Source organism: Castanea sativa, chromosome 5 (assembly GCF_040712315.1).
Source record: "Castanea sativa cultivar Marrone di Chiusa Pesio chromosome 5, ASM4071231v1".
NCBI classification, from domain to species: domain Eukaryota; kingdom Viridiplantae; phylum Streptophyta; class Magnoliopsida; order Fagales; family Fagaceae; genus Castanea; species Castanea sativa.
Window position 1 is genome coordinate 59,749,151 of NC_134017.1, and position 12,671 is coordinate 59,761,821.

Here is a 12,671-nt window from a genome sequence, read left to right on the forward strand (position 1 = left end):
TCTCCATCCTAGGTGTGTGATATATCAATAGCTCTTAAGCTATATAGACACTTGCTAGGTATCACATAAATACAAGAATCCAAGTAAATAGGAAAGCTGACCTGATTCTCCTACACAGTCGTACAAAAGAGTAAAACAAGAAGATTTCTTGATGCCCCTTAAAGAGAGGTCTCCTATACACACACACACACACACACACACACACACACACACATATACCTATACACACGTATAGCTCAAATAAAAGGCTAGGGTTTTCCCTTTTTTTTTTTTAAGCTTATCAAGGCCCATATACACATACACTTATGCCACCTCACTTGGGCCTCTTATGCCATAGTATTTATCTTATTTTAATATCTTACGCTCAAATCAATTAAATCCATTTAATTATAGCCCTCCTATTTAATTTATGCATATAAAATAAATTAATAATAAAACTATGGGGTATTACATCCTCCCCCCCTTAGAAAATTTTTTTTCCTCGAAATTGTACATACCTTCATTAACAACAACTCTAGATAATTTGATTTCATCTCATTTTCTCTCTCCCAAGATGCCTCCTCCACTGTATGGTTCCTCCAAAGTACCTTAACCAATGATATGGTCTTGGTGTGTAGAACTTGATCCTTGCGGTTAAGAATTTGCATTGGAACTTCCTCATAAGTTAAATTGTCTTTAATCTTAAGTGGCTCATAGTTCAAAACATGTGAAGGATCTAGGATGTATTTCCTTAGCATGGAAACATGAAACACATTATACACTCCTACAAATGTAGGCAGTAAGGCAAACTTGTCGACAACTTTACCAATGCGTTTTAGGATCACAAATGGACCAACAAATTTGGGACTCAACTTCCCCTTCTCAAATCTCATCACACCCTTCATTGGGGTGACTTTCAAAAATACCATATCTCTAACTTCAAATTCTACTTCCCTTCCCAAGTTGTCATAATAACTCTTCTGTCGACTTTGTCCTATTTGCAATCTTTTACGAATTAGATTAATCCTCTCAGATGTCATCTGAATGATTTTTGGCCCTAACAATTTTCTCTTACCAACCTCTTCCCAACACAATGGGGACTTGCATTTTCTACCATACAAAGCATCATAGGGAGCCATCTCAATATTTGAGTGATGGCTATTATTATAGGAAAATTCTACTAAAGACAAGTATTTTTCCCAACTTCCTTTGAAATCCAATACACAAGCCCTTAACATATCCTCCAAAGTATGAATAGTCCTTTCTGACAGTCCATTTGTATGAGGGTGGAAAGCTGTACTAAAGTTAAGATTAGTACCTAAAGCTTTATGTAGCATTTCCCAAAACGTTGAGGTGAATCTTGGGTCTCGATCAGACACAATTGATGTTGGAACTACATGAAGACTCACAATCTCATCAATATATATCTGTGCTAGTTGATCAAGTGAGTAATTCATCTTAATCGGAATAAAATGTGTTGTTTTTGTCATCCTGTTCACAATTACCCAAATGGCCTCATGTCCCTTAGGAGATCTTGGAAAACCAGTCACATAATCCATACATATATGCTCCCATTTCCATTCAGGAATGGGAAGTGGTTGCAGCAATCCTAAAGGTTTCTGGTGTAGTGCCTTAATTTGTTTACAAGTCAAGCATTACTCCACAAACTCATTACTCCACAAACTCTATTCATGTTATTCCACCAATAAGTTTCTCAAAGGTCACGATACATCTTAGTGCTACCAGGGTGCACTAAGTATGGGGTACAATGGGCTTCTTCCACAATCTCCTTCTTTAATGCAAAATCATTTGGTACACAAAGTCTATTTTCAAACCTCAGAAAACCATCATTAGACACATTAAATTCTGGTCTCTTCCATTCTTGTACTTCTCCTATGATCTTTACAATTTGTGCATCATCAACCTGTGAACTCTTAATCTTCTCAATCAAAGTGGGCTGTATTTTCAAACTGGCCATAAAGACTTGGGAATCACGCATGACAATTTCAATTCTCATCCTTTCCAAGTCATTAATAATCTCTTTTTGAGGTAGCTAAGAAACCAGAAGACTTCCGACTAAGTGCATCATAATTGATTGAGCACATTAGCCTACATTAGCTTTGCCTAGATGGTAATTGATTGAGCAATCATAAACTTTAATCAACTCAAGCCACCTTTGTTGTCTCATATTCGATTCTTTTTGAGTAAAGAAGTACTTCAAGCATTTATGATCTGTATAAATCTCACATCTTTCACCATACAAATAATGTCTCCAAATCATGAGTGGGATAATTTTGTTCATAACTCTTTAATTGGCAGGAAGCATAAGCTATGACTTTACCATGCTGCATCAACACACAACCAAGCCCTTTCCTTAAAGCATCACTATAAATGACAAAGCCTCCCAAGTTGCTAAGGATGGTAAGTACTGGTGCACTGACCAACTTTTGCTTAAGTTCTTGAAAACTCTTTTCACAGTCTTCTGCCCACACAAACTTGGCATTCTTACGAGTTAGTAGAGTCAATAGGGTTGCAATACGGGAAAATCCCTCCACAAACCTCCTATAATAGCCAGCAAGGCCAAAAAAGCTTCTAACCTCACTCACATTCGTCGGTTTTGCCCAATCAACCACAGCTTCAACCTTACTAGGGTCTATAGAAATCTCTGCTTCAGATATCACATTTCCAAGGAACACCACTTGATCAAGCCAAAATTCACACTTCTTAAACTTTGCATATAGCTTCTTCTCCCTCAAAATTTGAAAAACAATTCTCAAGTGCTCTTCACGTTCTTCCATGCTTTTGGAGAAGATTAGAATGTCATCAATAAAGACAATAAAAAAGCTGTCTAAGTACTCATAAAACACTCTATTCATCAAGTCCATAAATGCAGCAGGAGCATTGGTCAATCCAAAAGCCATTAAAAGAATTCATAGTGCCCATACCTAGTCCTGAAAGCTATCTTGGGTATGTCTTCACTCTTGATTTTCAACTGGTGATACCCAGAACGAAGGTCAATCTTAGAGAAGACTAGTGCCCCTTGCAATTGATCAAATAGGTCATCAATATGAGGGAGAGGTATTTGTTTCTCACAGTAACCCGGTTTAACTCACGATAGTCAATACACAACCTCATAGTCTCATCCTTCTTTTTCACAAATAAAATGGGTGCACCCCAAGGAGATGCACTTGGTCTAATGAAACCTTTGTCAAGGAGTTCTTGTAACTATTCCTTGAGTTCCTTAAGTTTAGTTGGTGCCATCCGATAAGGTGCTTTCGATATAGGAGAAGTTCCAGGGAGCAATCAATGGAGAATTCAATTTCCCTATCTATAGGTATTCCTGGTAGGTCTTCAGGAAAGACATCAGGAAACTCCCTCACAACAGGGATATCATCCAATTTCAATAACTCTTTCCTAGTGTCCACAACATGAGCTAGGTATCCTTGGCATCCTTTCCGTAATAGACGCTTAGCTCAAAGGGCTAATATCACCCTAGGTAAAGCATGCATCCTAGAGCCCCTAAACCAAAATTCGGGTTCTTCTAGAGGCCGAATCACCATTTCTTTTCCAAAACAATCTACACTAGCATGACAAGCCGCCAACCAGTCCATTCCCAAAATCACATCATGGTCATACATGTCCATCAAAATTAAGTCTGCTAACATTTCCCTATCCTCAATTTGGATGACACAAGCCTTAAGCATAGAATTACACACCAAAGAATCACCCATAGGTGTGGCCATGGACAAGTCATAATCCATAAGTCCAGGTTTCTTATCACACAACTTAGCATATCGAGAGGAGATAAAATAATGTGAAGATCCACAATCAAATAGAGTTTTAGTAAAGCTGGAAAATAATGGGAGGATACTTGTAACCATAGTATCTGAAGCTTGAACGTCTTGTGGTGTGAGTGCAAACACTCTCCCTTGTGCCTTCCTCCTTTGATCATTCTTTCCAGGTTGTGTCATTGAGTTTTGTTAAGGAGATGTACAGCTTCGAGCTAAGTGTCCTGTCTTCCCACAATTATAGCAAGCCTTTCCTTCAAAGAAACATGGCTTATCTTCATGAAGCCTTCCACATGTAGGGCAAGCATTCAAAATTCTACCTTGAGCATTTTGGGATGGATTCTTATTTTCTGGGCTATTTGATGATGAATTACTCCCAGACCTCCCAATAGATCCTTTCTTGTTCTAATGACCTTGATCATTGCCTTGTCGAAAGCCTGTATGTCCAGTGTTTCTAGGTGGGTTCTCATTCCTAACATTGTTCTTGAAATCTTCCTTTAGTCTCATAGCTCTCTTAACTGACTCTCCATAATTATCAACCCCTAATGCAATCAGACTGTGTCGAAGCCTCTCATTCAACCCCTTTTGAAATTTGCTTACTTTCTACGCCTCAGTAAGGATTAAGTGGGGGTCCAAAGCGAGATAACTTGATGAATTTAGCTGTATAATACTTAACAGTCATACTTCCTTGCACCAAATCAACAAATTTCCTCTCTTTTCGTTCTCGAATCACCTCAGGGAAGTAGTTATTGTAGAAAACCCCTTTAAATTTCTCCCAAGTGATGGGGTTTCTCTCCGTGTCCACTCCCTCCAAAATGGCTTTAGTGGATCTCCACCAACGCTCAGCTTCTCCAATCAACTTGAAAGTTGCAAGCCGCACCTTTTGAGAGTCAATGCAATCTAAAGTTTCTAACAACTTCTCCATTTGCAAGAACCAGTTCTCAATTTTTGTGGGATTTGGCTTCCCATCTAAAGAAGGGGGATTCTGTTTCATTAAAGTCTCAAAAGAGCAACCAACCCTTGCCTCTATTCTACCTGTGCTTCTACTAGCAGCATGGGTCAACCTATCCAATAGTCAGGCAGCAGCTTCATCCAAAGGATCAATGCGTGTTACCCTAGGACGTTCATTATCTCTCACGTTTTGAGTGACTTCAACCTCAGTTACAACCCCTGCTTTGGTTGACCTTCACAAATTAACAATAGGTTCCTTGCTATTGGAATTGGCTGCTCTCTTCTTTTTGGGTGGCATGATATCTAGTTAACAGGGAAATCAAGAAATATAGAAGTAACATTGCCAAAATTTAAAATATCTCATCAAACATAACCTAGATACCAAATGCTCTGACAAAAAAAAAAAAAAAAAAAAAAAAAATTCAAGATCATAACCTAGTTTCAAGTGTCTACAGGGTCATAACCTAGTTTCAAGTGTCTACAAAATCATATCCTAAGCTCTAATACCACAATTTTAATGCCCCAAATTTCATAAATAATAAATGTCTATTCAATCTAAATAATCCATAAAAATATTAAATAAATGTAACTAACAACCTAAAATCTCATCACAATTGTCAGAGCTCTAATTCCGACAAAGATAAAAATCCTCAAAAATAATTCTCCAGTACAATATACAATACCATAAAAATAATGATGAAATCCTCAGTTTCATAATATAATTTATAATTATTGTCTTTCAAGAATTTCTACTCCAATGATCTCTCTAATGTATCTGTAAGGGGGAATAAAATGGAGGGTGAGATAATTCAATATGTGGAATTCACTAACATTGGGGTGTGGGAACAAACCTTTCAAATAAATAATTCTTACAACAAATTCATAACTTGTAACTCATCAATATTTTATCATCAAATATTTTATATAAAAAAAATATCATTTTATTGTGAGCCATCATAATTCATATATCAATACCATCATATAAATAATTTCCTAGGCTTTCCTTGTGGTCAACGTTTATGCCCCATTGATAGGGTTCTGTTGTTCCCTTTCTGAACTAGAACCTCCTTTTCATCCCTTTCCTTAAGGATGGCTTCTTTGGAACCTAAAGGTGTACTCCCTTACTAAGGAGCTTCCTTTTTGGATCCTCAATAGTATACTTTTTTGCTAAGGAGCTATCAAATGTGCACTGTCCCTTTTTCTAGGACCGTCCTTTGCTAAAGACTAGCTGTAGTATGATTGTCCCTTGTTAAAGACTAAATACAATACTGAGCTTTTAATCACGAGTTACCATAGGTTTTCAAAACATATTCAAGTTGCTCACAAAAATAAACCATTCATAACTCGAAAAAATATAAAAATATATTCACACATACAAGTTTAAATAAATTTAGGTTGTCCCACAAATTTTTCATAAAACGAATAGTCAATGTGCACATCAAACATTTATAAAATATCAATTTATATATAGAATGTTAACATATTTCTTTGATATAGAATAGTTTAATAATCAACACTGTTTTGGGAAAACCCCCAAAATTAGTAAACATTACTTACCTATTATTTGTAAAAATATGAAACCAACCTCTCTTAAATCACAACAAATCAATAGAATTAGAACTTAGCAATGCCAAAGATAGGTCCATCAATACACAATTTCCTACTTAAAAATTTGTTTTCACGCTTAAACAATTTTATCCTAGACAATACTAATATATTCAAAAAATTTTATTTATTCACTTAACAGTCCAATGCACAATTTACCTTTTTTTTTTCTTTTTTTTGGGAACTTAAAAATGTTGTTGCCTAAACTGATTTTTCCATTGATATAATCGTGGATATTCAAGAACTTCAATATGGCCGCATGAGGGCAATCTCATCAACCTAAAATTCACATCCTTTCTTGTCATGTAGCTATATCAATCATTTCTAGTCTAATATAATAATAATTATAGGACATCCCTTCCCATAATATAAGGATAAGTGGAGATTGCTAAGATCAGAGCATATGCCTAGAGTCCTTTTTTCTTTAATATATTGATAGGTTAGGTTTTATGAAGTGATGCCTAATATCCTATTAGCTACTAAAGTAAATTCATGCACAACTCCTTCTTGCAAACGTGGGACGATTTCTAGCCATAATCAGTTTTTTTTTAAACACTGTGACAATGTTGATTTCCCAAGTCCACACCTAACCCCCATGTTCCGTGCGGCACAAAGATTTATACACATAGAAATTCTCCATCCTAGGTGTGTGATATTTCAATAGCTCTTAAGCTATGTAGACACTTGCTAGGTATCACATAAATTCAAGAACCCAAGTAAAGAGGAGAGCTGACCTGATTCTCCTACACAGCCGTAGAGAAGAGTAAAGCAAGAAGATTGCTTGATGCCCCTTAAAGAGAGGTCTCCTATATATATATATACACACACACACACACATAACTTAGATAAAATGCTAGGGTTTTCCTTTTTCTTTTTTTTTTAAAGTTTATCAAGGCCCATATACACATACACTTATGTCACCTCACTTGGGCCTCTTATACCATAGTATTTATATTATTTTAATATCTTAGGCCCAAATCAATTAAATCCATTTAATTGTAGTCCTTCTATTTAATTTATGCATATGAAATAAATTAATAATAAAACTATGGGGTGTTACAATTTGAACCCAACTTCTCCTCATGAGAGAGCATCGGTAGAGTCACTGAGCCATAAATCTCTTGGCACGTGATGGGATTAAATAATAGTTAAGTGATTAGATTCACCATTTTTTAATCAATCTAAACTTTTGGAATAAGTTGTAATCTATCACATACTAACTGTAACATTTCTTTTTGAATACATATTATTTTCTTTGCTTATTGCAAGCTAGCTGTTCTTATATTTTTCCAGGAGAGTGTATGCCTCGAACAAACGAGGAGTGATTCCAGAAGAACTTGTGGCTTTCAAATTTCTTACCTTCTTGTATGGATTTCTTCACTCGCTGCACTTGATTTATGATAGTTAACTCATTTTTTCTGTTTGTCTTTTTTTAAGGTGTGGAAAGAAACTTATTGTTTATTAGATTGTTAAAATTTTTATTTGAATGAGAGATTCAGATTTAAAGATGATAATTTTGTTCTTCATCTGTAGGAAGCTTGATCGAAATTTCTTCACAGGCCCCTTGCCAACCTTTATTGGAAATTTATCTGCATTGCAGTTATTGTAAGTAGTGAAAGAAGGCATATATATAGTTCAAACTTTGAAGAAAATATTTGACTTTATGCTTGTCATCTATTGGAGTAGGTTCACGTTTCTGCAGTGACTAAGGTAACATAAGGACATTGTTAAATTGCATTTATATTCGGTAAAAACATGTAAAACATATCCAAGTACCCATGAATCACACATATCCGGTGACTAAAGTGCAATATAAACTATCTGACCAAGAATCATTTTGGTTCGGTAGAACCTTTGCTTGTGTTGTGGATGAATGCAAGTACCCATCATGTGGATGGAGTGAGGGAATGAAATGAAAGGCCTAAACCTAGCCTTTCTATTTTATTTTAATAGTTGTTAAGAGGAGAATTAGTTCATATCTAATTTTGAAAGGCCTTCGGCATTAAGAAAAGGGGTTATAGAGAGAGTTTCCCCAGCAAATGAATTTCAAATAATATGAATCTTCACAACAAAAAATTCAAGTAATTGTCAAGGCTCCTCAAATCCACGTCGCAAGCAGCACAGGAACATGCATAATGCGTGCATAACATGCGTTGATATTCAATTAATTATCAAGGCTCCTCAAATTACGCTTGCTTCAAAAAGGTGAAACCTCACATGTAACAAGAATTATCATGCCTTAGCACTTCTATTGCTACCTTAGACAGTCACACATTAAGCCAGCAACGTATGCTGTCTTGGACATTTTTCATACCAAAATTCTTTTGTCCTTTCCGGTTATAATCTGTTTACTATTTGTTCATTTTAACAATTATTTCATTTTCTTAATTATGCTTTTTGATACTTTCATATAAATAGAATGTGATGTTTTTTATAGAAATAATTAATCAATACTGGTGGGTAAATTATAAAGTATAATTGCTGAGAATATCTGGTTGTTGATTCCTAGATTTATTGTTTTGTTTAACATTTTAGGTCAATTGCCCACAACATGTTCTCTGGGACCATCCCAAAGGAACTTGGAAACCTGAAGGAGCTAAATATGCTGTAAGACACGAAAGCACCCTACGGTGAAACATCAATTATTCTGTGAAAAGAAAGCATCAATCAAAAGTTTTGTTTTGTAAATGCAAGGCCTTATTTTGATGGAAGTTAATTGCTTCTCTGAATTCTATGGAATGAAGATTCATTTTAAAATCTTTCAAATAATATAATAGAAAGTAAAAGTGAGTTTTAGAACGGTTTCATTTTGCAAAAAATACTACTTGTTGTCATTGGTAATGACTTACCTGAAGATTCCTAAAAGGTTGCATTCTGGGCCTGGATACTAGCTACCCTATCTGAGTTGTCACTTTATTATTCCTATACAAATTGTGTTTTGCTAGAAATGTTAAGAGTTTTACATAAATATTCAAGTGATCTAGATTATAATTGTGAATTTTTTGATATGATAATAGGCTCATTGTCCAAAGGGTACACCATATGAATTTTTTGATATGATTGAAAAAGCTCTTGAATGTTAATCAGAAGTTGCATTTAATTAAATAGTCAATGAAATCAGTTTTGAAACTGACTACTGGGAGAAAAAAATACACCATATGAATTTTGATGATTTCTTTGACATATAACTTCTCCGAATATATTCCATGCGGGTCTTTGGCTTCAAATAATTTCTCAGGAACACTTCCTCCAGAACTGGGTAATTTGGTCAAACTTAAGTACATGTAAGTTCTAACGTTCTTTTACTTCTGTTTAATCATAGGCAAGAGTGTGTCAAATTGCAATGTCTAAATCATATTGGCTTGTGAATTTTGCAGTTTCATTGACAGTTGTGGATTGGGTGGTGAAATCCCTTCGACATTTGCCAACCTTCAAAACATGCAAATGATGTTAAGAGGACATCGCTTTATTTATTTATTTTACTCATGCAAATGAAGATTTTTATCATGAGCACAGCTTACAGTAGATATGCTTGGGTTTCAGGTGGGCGTCAGACAATCCTTTCACTGGAAGGATACCAGACTTCATTGGAAACTGGACAAAGCTAACACAACTGTAAGCCATCAAAGTTTCTGGTTTCATCTTCAAATGTATTTTACGTGGATGATAAATTTTAGTCATCTCTAGATTTTTATGCATTCCTCCAAAGCAGAGAAGTATGGCTACTATAATACAACTGTTGATAAGCCGGTTAAATGTTTTTGTAGGAGAATTCAAGGAAACTCTTTTGAAGGTCCAATACCATCCAGTTTTTCTAACTTGACCTCATTACAAAGTTTGTGAGTATATTTTTCAAATTATTGTAATCTCTATCTCTCTCAACAAGACTAGCTTCATAATGTTTGTGTATTCGTGTAGGCGAATCAGTGATATATACAATGTGAGCTCCTCCCTTGACTTTATTAAAAATTTGAAGTCCTTGACTAACTTGTAAGTTAACTTACCCTGCCATTCGCTCATATACCATCCAACATTGTTTTTTTTTACCAAATGTACAATCTAAACTCATTCACCTATGCACTAATTTTCCACTGTTATTTCTCCCATAGAGTTCTAAGAAATGCATTGATTACTGGAAATATTCCATCTGATATTGGAAAATACAAAATTTTACAAACACTGTAAGTTCCAATGGACAGTCAAACCTTAAATTCTGACTGATTTCTGAGACTTCTTTCTGTTCTATTTATTTCTCTCAATTTATTACTTACTTTTTTAGGGATTTGAGTTTCAACAACCTAACAGGTGAAATACCAAGAGGTTTGTTCAGCATAAGTTCTCTCAAATTCTTGTAAGTATGCCCTTGCCTTCTTGTTTTTCCTTTCTTCTTGCAACAGAAGGATTCAAAGTTACAAACTTTAAGGCCTACAACCAACCTGCCCCTCTACCACCTAAGCCAGGGCTGAGCACTTTGTCCCCATTGCTTGAAGATCTTGATCTATGCCCTCTTTTGTTATCATTGTGGACTTATGTTTTATCCATAATTGCACCCCCCTCCCAAGTCCTTTTTTAATTCTCCTGTGTTCTCTTACACTATATCAAAACGGTTAGGTCTCTTGGAAACAATAGTCTCTCTGGAACACTTCCTAGCCTAAAGAGTGAAGAACTTCTAAATGTGTAAGTTCTCATAACATAATAATACGTCATCTTAATCTCTTAATGTTTTCCCTTTCAGCATGATTTAATATTTTTCTTAGGTTCCAATGAGATTATAATAATTTCATCTTAAATATTTAATGTTAACCCTTCTAGTTTTTCTGTATGCTTTAGCATTATATTCTTTTTTATTTTTTATGTTTCAAGTGAATCTCCTGGGTATGTGTGTGTGTGTGTGTGTGTGTGTGTGTTTTCATTTCAAGCAAATCTGTGTGTGAGTGAGTATTTTAGTATCTTTTAACAATATTCATCCTTGGAGAGATGGCTAACTGAAATGGTCAACTAGGTAGAGTAGCGTTACTTGAGATCCTATACTTGTTACAAGCCTAAAAAGTAGTTAGATTGGTTGCCCTCGGCAGAATTTTGGAATAACAGGAATTTTCAAACCACCATCAAGACTCCCTTTGAAGCCCTTTATGGGTTTCCAATTTCCACCCCCTTGGCTCATAGACTACATACCTGGTACTGCAAATTATAGACGGTTGAAGACATAGGAACAGATCATGTCTATATTCAAAAACAATCTTGTAGCTGCCCAAGAAAGAATGACTATACAAGCTGACAAACACATAATTAGTTAAGAATACTCAGTGGATGATTGGTTGTTCTTGAGACTCCCTTACAGAAAAATATTTGGGACTTCGAAGCCATTTGAAGCTGTCACCGATATACTTTGTTCCATTTAGATCCTTCAAAGGATTCCTCTGAATTTCAGATCCATCATGTCTTTCAAGTATCTACCTCAGGCCAAAATTGGGAAAACATACCACTCCTTTGTCAACATATCCTAAAGTTAACAAAGAGGGGGATCTCTCTCCTGAACCCAAAGAAATCTTACAAAGAATAGTGACCAAGCTGGGCAACAAGGTTGCTATAGAGGTGCTTGTCAACTCAAGGCACTCATGCAGATTATGTTACATGAGAGTTATTCCATATCTTGCAGCTCCAATTCCCTTACCGTGGGCAAGGTGCTTTTCCAAGGGAGGGATATCTTGGGAGCCTAGTAAGGGCCTTGTGCTATGCTTGCCAAGTAACCCCAACCCATATGTCATGTGCAAGCAAGTCAACAGCCAAAATTATGTGTGTAAGCATGTGAAAGTAGCATCATGTGTAGGAATTCTGTGTGAGAATCATGACGTGTGAGGGAAATAGGCAAGTAGGAAGCTAAAGATTGAATTTCATTAAGGTAGTTGTTAGAGAAATTTGTTACAATTGGTTCATTAATTAGAAGTTATTTAGAGATAATCTTGCTTAAAAAATACCAAGATCTTGAATATAAATAGAATCATGAATTTGTACTTGCTCATTATGTGAACTAACTGCAAACCAGCGCATTGCACGTGATAATTATTTTTATGGTGGTTTTATTAATTTTTTTTTTTACAATTTAAACTATTTTAATAAGGAGTAATCTATTTCATAATCACATTTTTATTTATTATAGGAATAATCATAAATGTAGTATAGGAACAATCATAAATCATAAATATAAATTTTGTCGTTCCAAAAATGAAAACAATACAATTTTTCTTAGAAAATCAAAAGGCAAGTTAACAAAAATATTCATTTTTAATAAAAGTTATTGTTAGGGTGAAAGGGTCAAGGTATCTTCTTGGGCCTTGGGCCTGATCC

General features: G+C 35.3%; 1 pseudogene; it reads left to right on the forward strand.

Moving 5' to 3' along the window:
* The window catches only part of LOC142636465 (putative LRR receptor-like serine/threonine-protein kinase At1g56130), a 40,381-nt pseudogene that overhangs the window by 7,081 nt on the left and 20,629 nt on the right, over window positions 1-12,671 (forward strand).